Here is a 21699-nt window from a genome sequence, read left to right as displayed (position 1 = left end):
GAGAGAAAGAGAGAGGATGAGACAAGTTTAATTTAGGTGTCGAAAGTTCTCATTAATAAATAAATTTTAATAATATTTTAGGAGAATGATCCAAAAGGGTCCTCAAGGGTCATCAAACCATTCCATAATTTTAATTATACATTTATTTGCCTTTTCTTCCTATTCCCATTTCACTTTGTTTTTCTTCTTTTTATTTTTGATGTATGTACTGCAAGTTAAGACGAATAGTATAATAATAATAATAATAATAATAATAATAATATACTATTATTATTATTATTATTAAAATATTGTTAATATTATTAGTTAGATCAAGATTTGGTCAACCTCATGTGTTTGATGATGACAAAAATATGATTGGATTTAATAGTCTATCTATTTTCACATTTGTAAAAATTGAAAAAAGTTACTCATCCAATTCACTCCATTTGATTGATTAATTAGTTTGGTTAGCGTAAACCTAACATTATTAATAACAATATTAATGTTATTAGCAAAACTAATGTTTTTTTGTTAATATATATTTATTGTTAAATTTATTATTTATATTATTAATATTTTATTAATATCATTATTCATGTTTTCATTACTATAATGTCATTTAATAAGCTCTTTGTGTCATCTTATGATTCATGTGGGCTAGTGTGGCCATGACCTCATTAATTGTCATGTAATTTCCGAAACCATCCTTTACCTTCATGATGTTTGCTTTCGATGTTTTTAGATTCGTAACAACTTTTTGTTTTGGCTTGATTCTTATTGCAATTTTGAATGAATATTAACATTAAAAATAAAACAAGATGATAAATTTTATAAATAACTAAATGAAAATAGAGATTAATATTCCTTGAAGCTATTCAATCCTAAACACTAAGCATCCTTGAGGATGGAGTAAAATAGATGGCTTGATTTTCATTGCATTTTATTATAAATATTAATGATAAAAACAAAATAAGATGAGTTTTATAACTGAATGAAAATAGAGATTAATATTGCATGAAAGTATTCAATCTGAAACTAAGCATCTTTGATAATAAAGTAAAACTTTAAGTTTATCTACCTACGTGTTTGTATCCTTATATTTTGCATAATAATTTTCTCATATTTATTTTATCATGAACAATAAAACGAGAAATCAAATATAATTAAAATTGGTTGAAAACTTTTGCATTTTCAAATTATATATCTATATATATATAATTTGAAATTTTTTTTATATAAATAATTTATTATCTTTAAATCTATTTTTTTTCATTGCTTTCTTCCATTTTTCTTTTTTATTTTCTTTCTCTTGTATTTTTCCTAAAACTTTTTAGAAATAAAGCATTTAAATTCATTGCTTTAATATTTTAAATCTTAACCTTAAAACCCATAACAATATGTATCTCATATATTTCACACACTAAGTTTACAACATTCTAAGCCAATAGGCTAGAACCATGGAGAAGACTTTGGAAATAGTGAATGTATTTTAATTGCACATGCTTTGCACACTATAGATAGCATTAATGAGACAATTAAAATAACATAAGTATTTTGCATTCTGCAAATAACATATTTTATTACATTAGGTAACTCACATCTTAGAGTGGATGTAGAGTATGTCTTGGTGACCTTTGAAACTACAATAGTAGGAAAAACCGCCTAGTATTTATGAGGTCTAGATGTGTTTTCAAATGTCACGTCTCTTGCACAAAAATAGTTTCAAAACATGCCTCAAATGCCCAAAATTATGATTAGTAAAACTAAAGGGCATTATTCTTTCCATAATGACATATATGTTTTAGTCAAGTATTAAATTTAGATAAGTTTAGAGTTCTTACAACGTTACGAGTATTTAGTTTAAGGGTTACAATGCTTTTATTGATGTTATTGCCAACAAAAATCACATTGGTCATGTGTCGTCTTATCTCCACTCTCTTCGTATATAAACTTGACTTCACGTAAATAACCACTCTTTGTTATCTTATGGTCCATGTGGTACATCATGGCTATGAACTCTTTAATTATCGACCATTCTTTGTCTCCTCGATGCCTACCTTGGATTTTTTTGGACTTCATGTTGAAGCTAATAATTCTTCTTTTTAGCTTCATTCTAATGTGGATCGTTAAAAGAAGAAGATTAATTTTCCAAGTAATTGAATAAAATTGCTTATCCTTATTCTTCACTGTTGAGGGAAAAATGTAACTTTCCCATCCCAAATAAAAAAAAAAAAGAAGAGAAAGAGAACACCATATATCCTATAAATAGGTGCCCATTTTTTCTTGTTTATATCATCCCATAAAAACTTATAGTAGAACTTTTAGCTAAGAGCCTCCATAGCAGTATTTTTCTCCTCCCCATTTGTATCTCCTCCCTATTTGTAATTTCTCTATTTGATAGTAGTGGAAGTAATCAATGTACCTAAGAATGTAGGAGATTTCATTGAACCTTGTAATGCTGGCGTGTTCTTTCTTTTTTATTCCTCACATTATATTTTTCATTGCAATTATTATTTTATATTAACATTTCTAGTTGTGTGATTTGGCTAGTTGTGTGTATACTTATAATTTAGGGAGTTCAAGCTAGGTTTTAAGCATGACTATTTGTGACTTCGACAACAATGTACTATTCATTCTAACTCAACTATATTGCAATATTATATTATAAGTTCTTATGCTTAGGTACAACATTCACATTTTCAAATTAGTTGAAAAATTATATATTTTCAAATTACTTAAAAAGAAAGAAAAAATGATGCAAAATGAATTTGAAAAATCATATAAAATTAATGTTTTTAACTTCAAATCAATTTAAAAATAAAGAAAAATGATGTAAAATGAATTTGAAATATTATATAAAAATAATTTTTAACTTTAAATTTATTTTTTAATTTTCTTTTACTTTTTCTTACATATTTTCCTCTTTCTTTTTCTCATATTTTGCCTCAAATTTTTAAAAACCAAACATAATATTAAAACTTTTTTAAACTCATTAAATAAATTTTTTAATGTTATAACACTTTTTGCAACCATAGATACATGTTGTGTATATTAAAATTTTAATGTTATAACTCATTTTGTAACCATATATATTGTTGTGAACCCCACATTTTTCGCATATATTCCTACTCAATGGTAAAACTTGTTTTTTATTTGAAAATTTGTTTGGAGTTACCACTTATTTTTATTTGTTTTTAAAGGGAAAACAAAATGAGAAAGAAAAACCTTTAATTTAACTCCTATAAAGGAAAAGTAGGTATATTGGGAAGGTATGATGATAAATTATAACACCCCTCTAAGCTCTTAAAAACGAGTCTCTACTAATTAAATTAAGGCATATATGATAATCGAATGATTAATCTATGAATACCGAATAATGAACAAAGGTTGGGATATAGAACAAAGCAAATCATGTGTGAGTATAAAGAATAAGTAAATAAACGAGACAAATATGAGAGCGTACTTGAACTATGAACTGATCGCCTCATGGAAATAGGGTTAGCGTACAATGATAAGTGTAAAACAACTCATGCAAGTCATAGAGTAAGACAAAGTCAATCAAGCGTAACAATCAATGTCTTATATGTTAGGCCTACCAAGGCTCGATTTATTTTTGCACAAATGAATTCTATAAATTCCATTATTTTCGGAATTACATAATTTATTCATGTTTATTAAAAATTGAGAAAAATAATAAAATTATTAAAAAAAAAAAAAAATGCATGTTGAAAGGAAATTTGGCAACAAGTTTATTAAAAATAGATTTTAACTTTTAAAGTGTCTAAGGATGAATTTTTAAGGTTGGGATTTATTTTAATGGAAAATGGATTTTGAAAAATCAATTTAAAATATGTAAATTCACACAAAAACAAAGGAAACACACTAAGAGAAGGAAAATGTGGCCATGCAAGCCATGCATGAGTGGGTCCCAAGGGCTTATAAGGTGGCAGAAAGCATTGAATGAGGCTCTGGTTGTTAGGATATAGCCTTAAAAAGCATGACATGATGTAACAATATTTAGGATATATTACTCATTTAATGATATTCCATGTTTACTTTTATCTATCCTTATTTTATGCATTATAGTTTATGAGCATTCTGGTCTAGCATCTTCTACATTATACATGACTTAGTGCATTAAGAGTTGCACAGAAGATCCAAATCATGAGTTCCTTGCTAGTAAATGATTTGTTCACAACTGGTTCATGGACTTCGGCAATTCATTGGAGGTTGTAATGCACCACCTTCTAATTGGAGGGATAGTTGGTCTTGGCCATCGGGACGGGGTTCCCATGGTGAGTGCACTAGTGTGTATGGTTACACATTGGACATGACATATGGTGAGTCATGGCATAAAGCTTTCAGGCAGTAATGACTTCACCAAGCTGCTATACTGTATAGTCTCTCAACCTCTTGAGAATATTGAGCTTATATAGAAGTTAACAATGGCTTTGACCTACAAGTGAGAACATAAGTTGATCATATTCTTTATGGATTGAGTCACTATTGATGGAAGTTGGTAGCAATAGGTATTCTCAATAAAGGCACCATGATATCTCATGGACTTTGAGACAGTGTATCCCTTTGGATGATTCTAAGGATGTGTGATCATGAAATCCATCGGCTCACAATAATTCCTTGAATGGAATTTGACATATGCTCTTAATGAGCTAGAGTATGTCATTTGATCACATAACAAGGAGATTTGTACCTTTAGGATTGTAGAGGTAGTCTTGAAAAAGTTGATAGATTTCACCTTATTAGACTACAGACAACCAATTCATAGGAAGATCGTATACAATGGATAGTAGGTCACAAACCTAAGCACTTGTGTCTCGTTTTGATATACATAAGATACTAGAGTTCAGTTGATTCTTTGTAGTGGGATGTTGAATCAACTTTAGAATTGGATTATGAGGGAACAAATATCCCTATGGGTCCCAGTGGTTCCCGCTCTGAGCTCATATTCCTTAATGAGACATTTTATAAGGGTTGGATGGGTTTTTAGTTCACTTTTGTGCATAAGGGCATTTTAGTAATTACATAATGTTGCACAAGGATAAGTGAGTGACATCTTTGGACTAGGTTAATTGATTAATTATGGCCATATGCAATTAATTAACCAATTAGCAACCTTTTTGGGTTAGATTAAGTGACCTAAGCCCATGGTGGGTTAAAGTCACTCAAACTTAGATGGAAGCCTATAAATACTCTTTTAGGGGTTAGGGTTTCCAAGTCTTGTCATTCTTGCCTTACAGTCTAAAGACAAATCCCTAACCTCCTCCCTTGAGATTTCCACCATCTTAATGCCTAAACACAAGAAAGATTCATCGAGCGGAAGATCTCGGGTGTATGAAAACCACACAAGATGCACACAGGCCATGTGCATGGGAATCACACAGGACATGCACGGGAATGGCACGTGACATGCACAGGTCACATGCATGATAATTGCACGTGGGTAGCAGCATAAGGAAAGATTCTCAATTTTTTCTAAGCATGGTCTTCATGACAAGGAATTGATTTGGGAACATCTAGATCCAGGTATGAACACTTTTTCTTTAGATTTTTTTTTTTATCCCAATATGGTTTTTGAAGCCATGGTTTTCCGCTACGTTAGATCTAAAGATCCCTGGGGATAGATTTACATGCACCCTATGTAATCTAGAGCATGGGAATGAAGTAATCTGAGGTTCCCAACAACTAGTATCTAAGACCTAGGTTAGGTTCTTACATGTTAGATCCATTCTAGGGTATGATCTAGGGCATGTTAGATCACATGGAAGCACTCCAATAAGTCATAGAAAATCCATGGTGATGATTCCTCAACCTAGAAAAGGTGTGTATTCCAATGGAATGCCTACGCATTAGGCCTTACTTTGACTCAATTTCAAGATAGTCTCCCATGAGATTTGTTTAGGACACCACTTATGATTTTGAAGCTTAGGAAGTCATGAATATAACGTTTCAAACAGTTCAAAAATTGGAGTTGAAATGAAGAAGATATGGTCATTTGAAGTCAAAGGTGTTGTTCGGCATTCTTCCAACATTGCATGAGCGTTTACGCGCCCTATCCAATGCCATAATCTACATCAAGCATCCCAAGGCTCCATTTGATGCTCCATGTGGCTCCACTTGCCTTTTTGGGGTTTTGATATTTTTGGGTGTCTGTAATGCTACTAATCCAATTTTTAATTGCTTGATTGATTTAGTAGCATTGGATATTGGAAATCCAAATTCTTGGGTTACTAAATATGCATAGGATCTCCAAAGGGCATGGAAAATTATTTATTTATTTATTTCGTTGTATTTATTATATGTTTTTTTTGTTTAAATTGCATATATGGTCTAAAATAAGATATTTTGGTATTCTTAATTTAAAATAAATTTTCATGAATTTTTCTAAATTGGAAAACTTATTTAAATTAGATAGTGCATGGTTAGGAAATTTTAGTTTAGGTAAAAGATAAGTTGGAAAATGATTAAGAGATTTTCTTCATTTTAAAAATTAATTCTTAGACAATTTATTTTTATAAAATCTTCTCAAACTTTTGAGATCTCTAAGAATATTTTTGTTTATTTTCTTTTTAAGGAAGAGCTTTAATTTTTTCAAATCTTTATAAAATAATATTTTTCCTTTTTGCACAAGATTCTAATCTAAAGAAAATAAGTTAATTTAGGAAATTTATGATAGATAATTTATAATTAAAAAAAGTTACCAAAACAAGATTAATAAAACAAAGTATTTTAGTATTCTTAATAAATTTTCATGAGAAGATATTTTCTAAAGTTATTTATTTAAATTGGTTGTTGCTAAGAAGATTGTTATTTCTTTAGAACTATTTGTTTATTAAACTTTAGGAGGTTTTCTTGTTCTTTCTCAATGAAAGAGGGAAAATTATTCCTATAGTTGGTTATCCAGGCTCTCCCCCCAGAGAGAAGGAAGAAATTGTTTTGTTTGAATAGTTCAATGATAAGGAATAAGAGAGCAATTCTTTTAGCATAAGAGTCTTGGTTTAAAAGATAAATAATGGATTGAAAAATCTCATGATAGAGAATTTATGATAAGAAGGGTTGCCAAAACATTTTTAGAAGTTTTAGTTATTTAATAGAGATATAAAATATTTTAAAAATACTTTCCAAAATGGATTGTTTAATTCATTTTAAGGAAATAAACATTTTGGGAGGTTTCATAGATAATATTTTATCCATTAAGGGATTACTAAGTGGTCAGGATTCTCTGTTGTCCAAAATACCAAGCCTAAATTACGACTTTTGTAATACTCAAGAATTGGCCTACGAAAGTTATCAAACTAGGTCTAAAAGATTGTTTGTTGCTAAATTCTTGAATTGGAAAAAATAAAAAATTTGATTTGAATAAAATCGAATTTAATAAAATAAACCTTAAAAAATTGCAAAAGAATGATTGATTTCTAATTCAAGTGATTCAAGATTGGGGGTTCCATGGTCCAACTTTGGGTATAGGGCCTGAGGCAAAACAAGGGTATCCATTTTAATTAGTCTTAGGGTATTTAGAATGTGGGGTCAAACGAGATCAACATGAGTTCCATAACTTAGGATTGAATCCATATCCTAACTTTCAATATTTTATTCCATTACTAAAATACTAAATAGATGAATGGGTATGAAAATTGGGTTTAGGTCTAGGAGTTAGGCCTTTACCACTTTGTGTAGATTTGTCTTAGGATGGATAACAATAGCAAAACCTCATATAACTAGGGATCAAGAATTACTAAGAACCCCTAGTATTAAGGAATAGGCTATTGTACCATCTCCTAATTCAAATTAACATTAAAGGATATTTCTATTTTCATCTATTATGTCTCAACCCTTCTTTCATTCCATTTTTAGTTTGATTTTATCTCTTGTTTTCCCTTGGCTCTAACACTAGGTTTCATGTTTTACATCCCAAAATGGCTTTTTAACATCTCGTGGTGGTGATTTCATTCACACAATCCATAAAAAGAAGAATAATGTACCATTCTTGAATAAAAGAAATTATAAACAATTGATTAAAATAAAGAAAACAAACTGGGAATCTTCAATGTCTTTTTCCCTTCCTAAGAAAATCCAAGAACATCTTATAATTCCCGAACCTCTAAGAAAAGAACTCTAATGCCCTATCTATAGGCTAAAAGTTAAGTTGGCACATGCCAAGATCCTATAAAGCATGTAAAATCTTCTTTCCAAATCAAAGGCTTTTAATGAAAATATGTTGATTTTGCATGAGGATGATCCATTTTGCATGGTCATGTGAAATATAAATGGATTGGCAACATTCTAACATCATTTTGGCGTATTTGGTATGGTCGTGTGAAAATTCGTATGTTCATGCGAAATTGATTTCCAAGTTGTTGCAAAAACAATCTCTTTGGTCCATTTCGCACAATCACGCAAAAATTTTGCATGTTCATGCAAAATTGACACTCTTTTGATTTTTTTTTTTTTTTTTTGTGCAATTCTCTTCAATCATCAATATCTTCCTTATTTCAACTCTGATTTGACACTGTTTGAAATGTTGGATTCCTGACTTCTCAAGCTTTGAAATGATATATAGAATGCCCAAAAATGACCTCAAGAAGTACTCCAAATATCACCTCAAATCATAGTATATGTTATTGCTAGAATTTGAGTTCAAATTGGAATGTATGAATTTCAAGCCATATCCCTCAACCTTCTTTCTTGTGTTATCTTACTCTCCAATTTTTTCCACAACCTTCATTTCTTTCTCTCATGCTATGAATTCCTCCACTTTCATTTGTCAAAATTTTCATCATGCTTCACACTTTTGGAACTCATTCTAAGCATGTCTAGTCTCTTTTATACCATGATTGAAAATAACTTCTCCAATTTACATCATTTTTATCCTTTAATCCTAAGATTTAGCTCAAGACATATGTTAGATCCATGGCTAGGGTCTTAGCAACAATTCAACTTAAGTTGGATGAATTGAGCCTTTAGATATGCATAATCCCTTTCCATATGTACCATTTGTGATTCTAATCACTAAGGTTATTCTTTTAGTAGTATTTAATGGAGTAAATTATTATTAAAATTGGACTCTAAAGAATACAAATTGGAATGCAAACTAGGACTAGAGAGATGATGGCACTAAAAGTATTGCTTCCTAACTTTTGATGTTGTTTGGATCCATAAGCTTGTCCACACAAAGTCTCTAGTCCACCTACTATTCCAAATTGGTCTATTCTTCACTTGATTTACTAGTTCAACAAGCGAATTACAAGATGAAGAATCGACAAAAATACTTATGATAACATTGAAGTCGTGACATTGGTTATAAAAATGGCAATAGCGACGACACAGAGAGAAAGTTAACCTAAACATCCTACTACAATTAGTGTTACCACTTGCATAAGGTACTTTAATAGTGTTGCCACCATCATTTGTGTTGCCAAGACACCCATATTTTTTAGCTATTTCCCAAGGCTTTGCCATATTGGGGTCATCTCCATGATTTCTCTTTCCATAATGAAACTAAAACAACCAAAAATAAGAAAATGAAACTAACAAAAATAAAGGATATATACACTTATTATAATCCCATAATTTTCACATTTGATTGAAATTGACTTTCCTCATTAAGTTGGGCCTTAGAATTTTTATGTCATGGACCACTCCATATTCTACAATACTCTATATTCTACCATTGTAGTTTCAAAGGTTAAAAAGACATACTTTTTTGCACATTTTTTGCACGTTGAAAATAGTACAAATAAGATAATATAAATATCCATTATTATTTCACAACATCACATTAATACTATTTAGTTATTGACTTAATTATAGTTCAAGAGACAATTATGACATTCAACCAATATAACAAACAAAGACCTAGTGGTGCACTACCATCTTTCCACCCCAATTTGAATGTAAAAGCCTAAGAAGCAAGGTGTAGACCCTCATTTTGAGGTGTTTTCCTGCAGTCGTTTATTTCAATATGTGGAAGAACCTTAGAGATCCACATGTCACCTTTGGTTTGGCCATTGGGGAATCACTGTAGTGGGCTGAAGGTGTAGTGAGAAATTGACACGTGCATGGGAAGATTCTAAAGTCGTTAGGGGGAAGCGTTTTGATAGCTTGGGGAGTAGGATATGAGAAAAAAAGGCAACCTAGGAAGAACGGATGAGAGTCTTGACAGGAAAAAAAAAAAAAAAAAAAAACAGCCTAGTAATGGGCTAAAGGTGTAGTGAAAAAGTGACATGTGATTGGGAAGATTCTGAAGCTGTTAAGGGAAGCGTTTTGATCAATGTTTTAAAAACCGGACCGGACCGGCCGGTTTGACCGGTCGAACCGCTGACCGGTCAACTTTCCGGTTCGATCCGTCCCAATGAACCGTTTTGTGATCAAACCGCCAAATCGGACAAACCGTCCGATTTTTCACGAACCGGCCAAGCCTTCTTTTTTATATTCTACAAAAATTTGTTTAATATTAAAAGGCCCATTATCCATTGAGCCCATTCCATACCCTTAACTTTTGAAACTCAAATTAATTATAAGCCCATACTTGGTTTAAACAACTGGGCCCAATCAAATAAAACATTAGCTTATTAACATTTCTCTTGGGCCATGCCTTTAAGCCCAATTTGTTGGCTTGTTTTGCTTGCTATGCATGTTGCAAGGTATTTATAGAGCACTTGAAGCACATGGAATTCATGTGCTTCCGATGTGGGACTGGGAATAGGACTGCCTCTTTGAGGGCTGGACTTTGAACCATATCATTGCAATGTTGTTAAATATATATATATATATATATATATATATATATATATATATATATATATATATATATATATATATATAATAAGACTTAACATTAATGTTTTTATTTCAAATTTTTATCATATAAAATCTTTAAAGAAATGTAAATATTTAAATTCATGTTTATTTTTATAACAATTATAAAAAATAATATAAATTAATTAATAGAATAGTTTTAAAACAATAAAATACAAAGACAAAAAGATAAAATTAAATATATAATTTTTTTCATCTTAAATATATATTCATTCTTAAATATTACATCTTTCTATTTAATAAAATTTAAAATATTAAACTTTATCATTTAATTTAATATACCAAATATAAAAATCAAACATTATTAAAATTTATAATTTTATATATTTTTAATTTTTATAATTATTTTTAATTTTATATAATATATAAATTATATATTTATTACATCACCGGTTCAATAGCGGTTCGATCGTCGGTCCGATCGGTGAACCGTGAACCAGTAATTTTTCCGGTTTGATCACCGGTCCGGTTCTGAAAACATTGGTTTTGATAGCTTGGGGAGCATGATATGAGAAAAAAAAAACAACCTGGGAAAAACGGAGGAGAGTCTTGCAGAAGAAAAAAAAAACAGTTTGGCAAGAAAAGGCAACTTGAGAGAGAAAATGAAGAAAACTACAAGAGAACGGGGAGATTTTGTTGATCTGTAGGAGGAGAGTGGAGCTTCAAACCAAGCAACTCCTTCCTTGAGAGAAGCCTTCAAGGTATAACTACTGTGAGCTTTTAATCTCTCATCCTCACATTGATTCACTCTTATTTCTAATTGTTTTACTGGGCATTGATTTGTTGATTGGTGAGGCTCTTTATCATGTTCACTATAAGGTATCTAGAGATATTGGTTGCATTTTTTTTATCTGAATCGGTTTGTGATTTTTCCACCAATATGAGCCCATTGAGCGATCATGAAATGTGGCTACCTTTGGTTTATTTTTGTTTCTTTTTATTATGCTTTGTTTTCTTAGTTGTCTTCCTCCGTTTTTCTGTGGGTATTTTGGGTGCATGGCATTATGGGTACCACCAGGTGACTATGACAGAGAAGGGTTTCTGAATACTATTGAGACTTGGTTCCTGAATTCGGAAGAAGAGACTAGGCTCAGTGGCTCTAGTGATTGATATTTCATGGGAAAAGTGAATTGGGATCCTACTATCATTAGTGTTACCACTTGCATAAGGTACTCTAATAGTGTTGCCACCACCATTTGTGTTGCCAAGACACTCACATTTTTCAGCTCTTTCCTAAGGTTTTGCCATTTTGGGACCATCTCCATGATTTCTCTTTCCATAATGAAACTAAAACCACCAAAAAAAAAAAAAAAAAAAAACTAACTAATATAAAGGATATATGCACTTATTATAATCCCATAATTTTCGTATTTGATTGAAATTAACTTTCCTTATTAAGTTGGGTTTTAGAATTTTCATGCCATGGACCACTCGTTATTCTACAATACTCTATATTCTACCATTGTAGTTTCAAAGGTTAACAAGACATACTTTTTTTCACATTTTTTGCACATTGAAAATAGTACAAATAAGAGAATATAAATATCAATTATTATTTCACAACATCACATAAATACTATTTAGTTATTGACTTAATTATAGGTAAGGAGACCAATATGACATTCAACCAATATGACAAACAAAGACCCAATGGTTTACCACCATCTTCCTACCCCAATTTGAATGTAAAAGCCTAAAAAGCAAGGTGTAGACCCCCATTTTTTGGTGTTTTCCTACAACCATTAATTTCAATATGTGGAAGAACCTTAAAGATTCACGTCACCTTTGGTTTGGCCATTAGGGAATCACTGTAGTGGGCTGAAGGTGTAATGAGAAAATGACACATGCATGGGAAGATTATGAAGTCGTTAGGAGGGGAGCGTTTTGATACTTTGGGGAACAGGATAGGAGAAAAAAAGAAGACTAGGAAGAATGGAGGAGAGTCTTGACGAAAAAAAAAAAGCAGCCTGGGAAGAAAAGGTAGCTTGAGAGAGAGAAGAATGAGAGCTACTAGAGAATGGGGAGATTTTGTTGATCTGTAAGAGGAAACTGGAGCTTGAAGCCAAGCGACTTATTCCTTGAGGGAAGCCATCCAGGTATAACTACTGTGAAGCTTTTAATCTCTCATCTCCACAATGATTCACTCTTATTTCTAACTATTTTTCTAAGCATTGATTTGTTGATTGGTGACGCTCTTCATCATGTTCACTATGAGGCATCTAGAGATATTGGCTGCATTTTTTTTATTTGAATTAGTTTGTGATTTTTCCACCAGTATGAGCCCATTGAGCGATCATGAAATGTGGTGCACCACCATCTTGGGGTGTTTTCCTACAGCTGTTTATTTCAATACGTGGAAGATCCTTAGAGATTCACACGTCACCTTTGGTTTGGCCATTAGGGAATCACTGTAGTGGGCTGAAGGTGTAATGAGAAAGTGACACATGCATGGGAAGATTCTGAAGCTATTAGAGGGGGAGCGTTTAATAGCTTGTGGAGCAAGATATGAGAAAACCTGGGAAGAACGGACGAGAGTCTTGATAGAAAAAAAAAAAAAAAGTAGCCTGGAAAGAAAAGACAGCTTGAGACAAAGAATGAGGAGAGCTACCAAAGAATGGGAAGATTTTGTTGATCTGTAAGAGGAAAGGGAAGCTTGAAGCCAAGCAACTCCTTACTTGAGGGAAGCCTTACAGGTATAACTACTATGAGCTTTTAATCTCTCATCTCCACATTGATTCAATCTTATTTCTAACTGTTTTTCCTAACATTGATTTGTTCATTGGTGAGGCTCTCTATCATGTTCACAATGAGGCATCTAAACATATTGGCTGCATTTTTTTTATTTGAATCGATTTGTGATTTTTTTCACCAGTATGAGCCCATTGAGCGATCATGAAATATGGCTACCTTTGTTTTTTTTTTTTTTTTTTTTTTTTCTTTTTCCTATACTCGATTTTTTTTTTTTTTTTTTTGTCTTCCTCTGTTTTTTTGTGGGTATTTTGGGTGCATGGCATTATGGGCACCACAAGGTGACTATGATAGGGAAGGGTTTCTGAATGCTATTGAGACTTAGGTCCTGAATTCGAAAAAAGAGAGCAGACTCAGTGGCTCTGGTCATTGATGTTTCATGGGAAAAGTAAATTGGGATCCTACCATCATTAGTGTTTCCACTTGCATAAGGTACTCTAATAGTGTTGCAACCACCATTTGTGTTGCCAAGACACCCACATTTTTCAGTTCTTTCCTAAGGCTTTGCCTTTTTGGGACCATCTCCATGATTTTTCTTTCCATAATGAAACTAAAACCACCAAAAATAAGAAAAAGAAACTAACTAATATAAAGGATATATGCACTTATTATAATCCCATAATTTTCGTATTTGATTGAAATTGACTTTCCTCATTAAGTTGGGCTTTAGAATTTTCATGCCATGGACCACTCGTTATTCTACAATACTCTATATTCTACCATTGTAGTTTCAAAGGTTAACAAGACATACTTTTTTTCACATTTTTTGCACATTGAAAATAGTACAAATAAGAGAATATAAATATCAATTATTATTTCACAACATCACATTAATACTATTTAGTTATTGACTTAATTATAGTTCAGGAGACCAATATGACAAACAAAGACCCAGTGGTGTACCACCATCTCTCCACCCCAATTTGAATATAAAAGCCTAAGAAACAAGGTGTAGACTTCCATTTTGGGGTGTGTTTTCCTACAACCGTTTATTTCAATACGTGGAAGAACCTTAGAAATCCATATGTCACATGTGGTTTAGCCATTAGGGAATCACTGTAGTGGGCTGAAGGTGTAGTGAGCAAGTGACACGTGCATGGGAAGATTCTGAAGCTGTTAGGGGGAGAACGTTTAATAGCCTGCGGAGCAGGATATGAGAAAAAAAGCATCCTAGGAAGAATGGACTAGAGTCTTGACATAAAATAAAATAAAAATAAAAAAAAAAACAGCCTGGAAAGAAAAGATAGCTTGAGAAAGAGAAGGAGGATAACTAATAGAGAATAGGGAGATTTTACTGATCTATAGGAGGAGAGCGGAGCTTGAAGCCAACCAACTCCTTACTTGATGGAAACCTTCCAAGTATAACTACTATAAGCTTTTAATCTCTCATCTCCACATTGATTCACTCTCATTTCTAACTGTTTTTCTTGGCATTGATTTGTTCATTGGTGAGGCTCTTTATCATGTTCACTATGAGGCATCTAGAGATATTGGCTGCATTTTTTTTATTTGAATCGGTTTGTGAGTTTTCCACCAGTATGAGTCCATTGAGCGATCATGAAATGTGGCTACCTTTGGTTTTTTTTCTTTTTCTTTTTTCTATTTTCTATGCTCAGTTTTCTTGGTTGTCTTCTTCTGTTTTTCGGTGGGTATTTTGGGTGCATGGCTTTATGGGTACCACCAGGTGACTATGACAGGGAAGGGTTTCTGAATGCTATTGAGACTTAGGTCCCAAATTCGGAAGAAGAGAGCAGGCTCAACGGCTCTAGTCATTGATGTTTCAAGAGAAACCTGAATTGGGATCCTACTATCATTAGTGTTTTCGCTTGCATAAGGTACCCTAATAGTGTTGCCACCACCATTTGTGTTGCCAAGACACCCACATTTTCAGCTCTATTCTAAGGTTTTTCCATTTTGGGACCATTTCCATAATGAAACTAAAACCACCAAAAATAAGAAAAAGAAACTAACTTAAATAAATTATATATGCACTTATTTTAATCCCATAATTTACTTATTTGATTCAAATTAGCTTTCCTCATTAAGTTGAGCCTTAGCATTTTCATGCCACGGAGCACTCACTATTCTACAATACTCTATATTCTACCATTGTAGTTTCAAAGGTTAACAAGACATAATTTTTTGCACATTTTTTGCACGTTGAAAATAGTACAAATAAGATAATATGAATATCAATTATTATTTTCAACATCACATTAATACTATTTAGTTATTGACTTAATTATAGTTCAGGAGACCAATATGACATTCAACCAATATGAAAAAACAAAAACCCAGTGGTGCTCCACTATATCTCCCCCAATTTGAATATAAAAGCCTAAGAAGCAAAGTGTAGACCCCCATTTTAGGGTGTTTTCCTACAATCGTCTTTTTCAATATGTGGAAGAACCTTAGAGATCCACATGTCACCTTTGGTTTGGCCATTAGGGAATCACTGTAGTGGGCTGAAGGTGTAATGAGAAAGTGACACGTGCATGGGAAGATTTTGAAGCTATTAGGGGGGGAGCGTTTAATAGCTTGCGGAGCAGGATATGAGAAAAAATGCATCCTGGGAAGAACGGATGAGAGTCTTGACAGAAAAATAAAAAAAATAGCCTGGAAAGAAAAGACAGCTTGAGAGAGAGAAGGAGGAGAGCTACTAGAGAATGGGGAGATTTTGTTGATCTATAGGAGGAGAGCTACCAGAGAATGGGGAGATTTTGTTGATCTATAGGAGGAGAGCGGAGCTTGAAGCCAACCAACTCCTTACTTGATGGAAACCTTCCAGGTATAACTACTATGAGCTTTTAATCTCTCATCTCCACATTGATTCACTCTCATTTCTAACTGTTTTTCTTGGCATTGATTTGTTCATTGGTGAGGTTCTTTATCATGTTCACTATGAGGCATATAGAGATATTGGCTGCATTTTTTTTTTATTTGAATCGGTTTGTTATTTTTCCACCAGTATGAGCCCATTGAGCGATCATGAAATGTGGTGCACCACCATCTTGGGGTGTTTTCATGCAACCGTTTATTTCAATACATGGAAGATCTTTAGAGATTCACATGTCACCTTTGGTTTGGCCATTAGGGAATCACTATAGTGGGCTGAAGGTGTAGTGAGAAAGTGACACATGCATGAGAAGATTCTGAAGTTGTTAGGGGGGTGCATTTAATAGCTTGCGGAGTAAGATATGAGAAAAAGACATCCTAGGAATAACGGAAGAGAGTCTTGACAAAAAAAAAAAGGCAGCCCGAGAAGAAAATGCAGCTTGAGAGAGAGAAGGAGGAGGGCTACCAGAGAATGGGGAGATTTTTCTTATCTGTAAGAAGAGAGCGAAGCTTGAAGCTAAGCAACTCATTATTTCAAGGAAGTCTTCCAAGTATAACTACTATGAGCTTTTAATCTCTCATCTCCACATTGATTAACTCTTATTTGTAACTGCTTTTCTAGGCATTGATTTGTTGATTGGTGAGGCTCTTTATCATGTTCATTATGAGGCATCTAGAGATATTGGCTACATTTTTTTTTATTTGAATCAGTTTGTGATTTTTCCACCAATATGAGCCCATTGAGGGATCATGCAATGTGGCTACCTTTTGTTCATTTTTGTTTCTTTTTCCTATGCTTTGTTTTCTTGGTTGTCTTCTTCTGTTTTTCTATGGGTATTTTGGGTGCATGGCATTAGGAGTACCACCAAGTGACTATGACAGAGAAGGGTTTCTGAATGCTACTGAGACTTGCGTCCTGAATTCGGAGAAAGAGAGCAAGTTCAGCAGCTCTAATGATTGGTGTTTCATGGGAAAAGTAAATTGGGATCCTACTATCTTTAGTGTTACCGCTTGCATAAGGTACTCTAATAGTGTTTCCACCATCATTTGTGTTGCCTAAACACCCACATTTTTCAGTTCTTTCCTAAGGCTTTGCCATTTTGGGACCATCTCCATGATTTCTCTTTTCATAATGAAACTAAAACCACCAAAATAAAATAATGAAACTGACTAAAATAAAGGATATATGCACTTATGTTAATCCCATAATTCTCATATTTTATTGAAATTGACTTTCCTCATTAAGTTGGGCCTTAGAATTTTCATGCCATGGACCACTCGCTATTCTACAATACTCTATATTCTACCATTGTAGTTTCAAAAGTTAACAAGACATACTTTTTTGCACATTTTTTGAACGTTGAAAATAGTACAAATAAGATAATATAAACATCAATTATTATTTAACATCACATTAATACTATTTAGTTATTAATTTAATTATAGTTAAGGAGACCAATATGACATTTAACCAATATGACAAACAAAGACCCAGTGGTGGACCACCATCTCCCCACCCCAATTTGAATATAAAACCCTAAGAAGCAAGATGTATACCTCCATTTTGGGGTGTGTTCTTGCAGCCATTTATTTCAATACATGGAAGAACCTTAGAGATCCACATGTCACATTTGGTTTGGCCATTAGGGAATCACTATAGTGGGTTGAAGGTGTAGTGAGAAAGTAACATGTGCATGGGAAGATTCTAAAGCCCTTAGGGGGAAGCGTTTTGATAGCTTGGGGAGCAGGATATGAGAAAAAAGGCAGCCTGGGAAGAACAGAGGATAGTCTTGACAGAAAAAAATGCAGCTGAGGAAGAAAAGACAGCTTGAGAGAAAGAATGAGGAGAGCTACCAGAGAATGGGGAGATTTTACTAATTTGTAGGAGGAAAGCGGAGCTTGAAGCCAAGCAACTTCTTACATGAGGGAAGCCTTCCAGATATAACTACTGTGAGCTTTTAATCTCTCATCTCCACATTGATTCACTCTTATTTCTAACTATTTTTCTAGGCATTGATTTGCTGATTGGTGAGGCTCTTTATCATGTTCACTATGAGGCATCTAGAGATATTGGTTGCATTTTTTGTTATTTGAATCGGTTTGTGATTTTTCCACCAGTATGAGCCCATCGAGGGATTATGAAATGTGGCTACCTTTGGTTCATTTTTGTTTCTTTTTCCTATGCTTTCTTTTCTTGGTTATCTTCCTGTATTTTTCTGTGGTTATTTTGGGTGCATGGCATTATGGGTACCACCAGGTGACTATGACAGAGAAGGGTTTCTAAATGCTATTGAGACTTGGGTCCCGAATTTGGAAGAAAAGAGCAGGCTTAGTGGCTCTAGTGATTCATGTTTCATGGGAAAAGTGAATTGGGATCCTACTATCATTAGTGTTACCACTTGCATAAGGTACTCTAATAGTGTTGCCACCACCATTTGTGTTGCCAAGACACCCACATTTTTCATCTCTTTCCTAAGACTTTGCCATTTTGGGACCATCTCCATGATTTCTCTTTTCATAATGAAACTAAAACCACCAAAAATAAGAAAATGAAACTGACTAAAATAAAGGATATATGCACTTATTATAATCCCATAATTTTCGTATTTGATTGAAATTGACTTTCCTCATTAAGTTGAGCCTTAGAATTTTCATGTCATGGACCACTCGCTATTCTACAATACTCTATATTCTACCATTGTAGTTTCAAAAGTTAACAAGACATACTTTTTTGCACATATTTTGCACGTTGAAAATAGAACAAATAAGATAATATAAATATCAATTATTATTTCACAACATCACATTAATACTATTTAGTTATTGATTTCATTATAGGTAAGGAGACCAATATGACATTCAACCAATATGACAAACAAAGACCTAGTGGTGGACCACCATCTCCTCACCCCAATTTGAATATAAAACCCTAAGAAACAAGGTGTAGACCCTCATTTTTGGGTGTTTTCCTGTAGCTGTTTATTTCAATACGTGGAAGAACCTTAGAAATCCACATGTCACCTTTGGTTTGGCCATTAGGGAATCACTGTAGTGGGCTGAAGGTGTAGTGAGAAAGTAACACGCGCATGGGAAGATTTTGAAGTCGTTAGGGGGGGAGCGTTTTGATAGCTTGGGGAGCAAGATATGAGAAAAAAGGCAGCCTGGGAATAAAAGGTAGCTTGAGAGAGAGAAGGAGGATAGCTACCAGAGAATGGGGAGATTTTGATGATCTGTAGGAGGAGAGCAAAGCTTGAAGCCAAGCAACTCCTTCCTTGAGGGAAGCCTTCCAGGTATAACTACTGTGAGCTTTTAATCTCTCATCTCCACATTTATTCACTCCTATTTCTAACTGTTTTTCTGGGCATTGATTTATTGATTGGTGAGGCTCTTTATCATGTTCACTATGAGGCACCTAGAGATATTGACTGCATTTTTTTTGTATTTGAATCGGTTTGTGATTTTTCCACCAGTATGAGCCCATTGAGCGATCATGAAATGTGGCTACCTTTGGTTTATTTTTGTTTCTTTTTCCTGTGCTTTGTTTTCTTAGTTGTCTTCCTCTATTTTTCTATAGGTATTTTGGGTGCATGGCATTATGGGTACTACCATGTGACTATGACAGAGAAGGGTTTCGAAATGCTATTGAGACTTAGGTCTCAAATTTGGAAAAATAGAGCAGGCTCAGTGGCTTTGGTGATTGATGTTTCATGGGAAAATTGAATTAGGATCGATTGAATATGGGTCTTATGGAGCTTTTGAACATGGCTCGATGACTGAATCTGAGATTTGGAATGCTAAGAAGAGCCCATGGATTTTACATCAATCGAAGTGGTGGAGCAAATATCATTAAAATGTTAAAGAATCAGTAACAGGCATGACCACATGAAGCCCGATCGGCAGATTCTTTCAGGTGGAATATGCCATGGAAGCCATGAAGCAAAGGTCTGCCACCATTGGCCTCTGATCCCAAACTCACGTCGTCTTGGCTTGTGTCAACAAGGTTAACTTCGAGCTCTCTCCTCACCATAAGAAGATCTTCAAAGCCGATGACCACATCGGAGTAGCCATCGCCGGTCTCACCTCTGATGGCAGAGTCCTCTCTTGGTACATACGATCTGAATGTATCTATTATAGCCTCACTTACGAGTCACCGCTTTCTGTTGGTCGACTAGTCGTTCAACTTGCTGACAAGGTCCAAGTTCGCACCCAAAGATCCTAGAAACGGTCCTATGGTGTTAGTCTGCTTGTAGCTGGCTTTGATGAATCGAGAGCTCACTTCTATTACAACTGCCCAAGTGGTAATTACTTTGAACATCAAGCTTTTGCTATTGGATCCCGCTCACAAGTTGCAAAGATGTATTTAGCACACGGGTTTGAGACGTTCCAAAACTCTTCATGAGTGTCTCAATGGATAGCGTATCATGGTTCAGCACTGAATGTCAGCACATACCTTACTCCATTTCAGCTAATAGTCCCATGTGGCATAAGGAACTGTGAGATTGGACGCATTAAGGGGATTCTTGGTGAATTTGGGTCATCTAATCGATGTGGAGCATCATATATCAATTATATTTATGATTTTCAGTTTTTGATACCACACACAAGTCTTTGATAAAAGAGTTTTCTAAAGTTTTTTAGCTTGAACTTACCTTTAAACCCATCTCCATGTTGTAAACTGCAAAATAAAACAGCAACTGTTCTTGTGAAAATCATACACTCGGTCTTTAATGTCAATGATAGAGCAAATGGATTTACAATACTTTCCTTGTTATTGAACTCTCAAATAGTAAATGCCCATTAGAAAATGGAGAAGACATTGGGTTGAGAAAGTTATCCAAGCCATCAGATGGCTATGAGACCGAGGAAACAATGCAGGGTTTTCATGATCTTTCACTTTCTCAAGCCAACCAATCTAATACCCATCATAATATCGGGGATCAGTCATATTTGAGTTCACTCAATAGCCAAATTGGCCAAGACAATTCTATTAATTGTCTCCTTCAGTGCTCAAGGTATGATATTAGCTCAGTTGCATCACTTAATCGGAGCTTCCACTCTCTAATTCGTGGTGGGAAACTCTATAGACTAAGACGACAATTGGGTATTGTTGAACATTGGGTTTATTTTTCCTGCAATCTTCTTCAATGGGAGGCCTTTGATCCAATCCGCCGCCGATGGATGCATTTGCCTAGAATGCCTTCATATGAATGCTTCATGTGTTCAGATAAAGAATCATTGGTTGTTGGTACAGAGCTTCTCATCTTTGGAAAGAAAGTTACGTCTCATGTTGTTTATAAA

The 21699-nt window shown here is 33.8% G+C and overlaps 1 pseudogene; it reads left to right on the top strand.

The window, feature by feature from the left end:
• Positions 1-20275: 20275 nt before the first annotated feature.
• Positions 20276-20800, top strand: LOC117931590 (annotated as a pseudogene).
• Positions 20801-21699: the final 899 nt, after the last annotated feature.

Source organism: Vitis riparia, chromosome 15, assembly GCF_004353265.1.
Source record: "Vitis riparia cultivar Riparia Gloire de Montpellier isolate 1030 chromosome 15, EGFV_Vit.rip_1.0, whole genome shotgun sequence".
Taxonomy (NCBI): domain Eukaryota; kingdom Viridiplantae; phylum Streptophyta; class Magnoliopsida; order Vitales; family Vitaceae; genus Vitis; species Vitis riparia.
The sequence above is the reverse complement of the archived record's forward strand: the minus strand, read 5'-3'. Positions and strand labels throughout refer to the sequence as shown.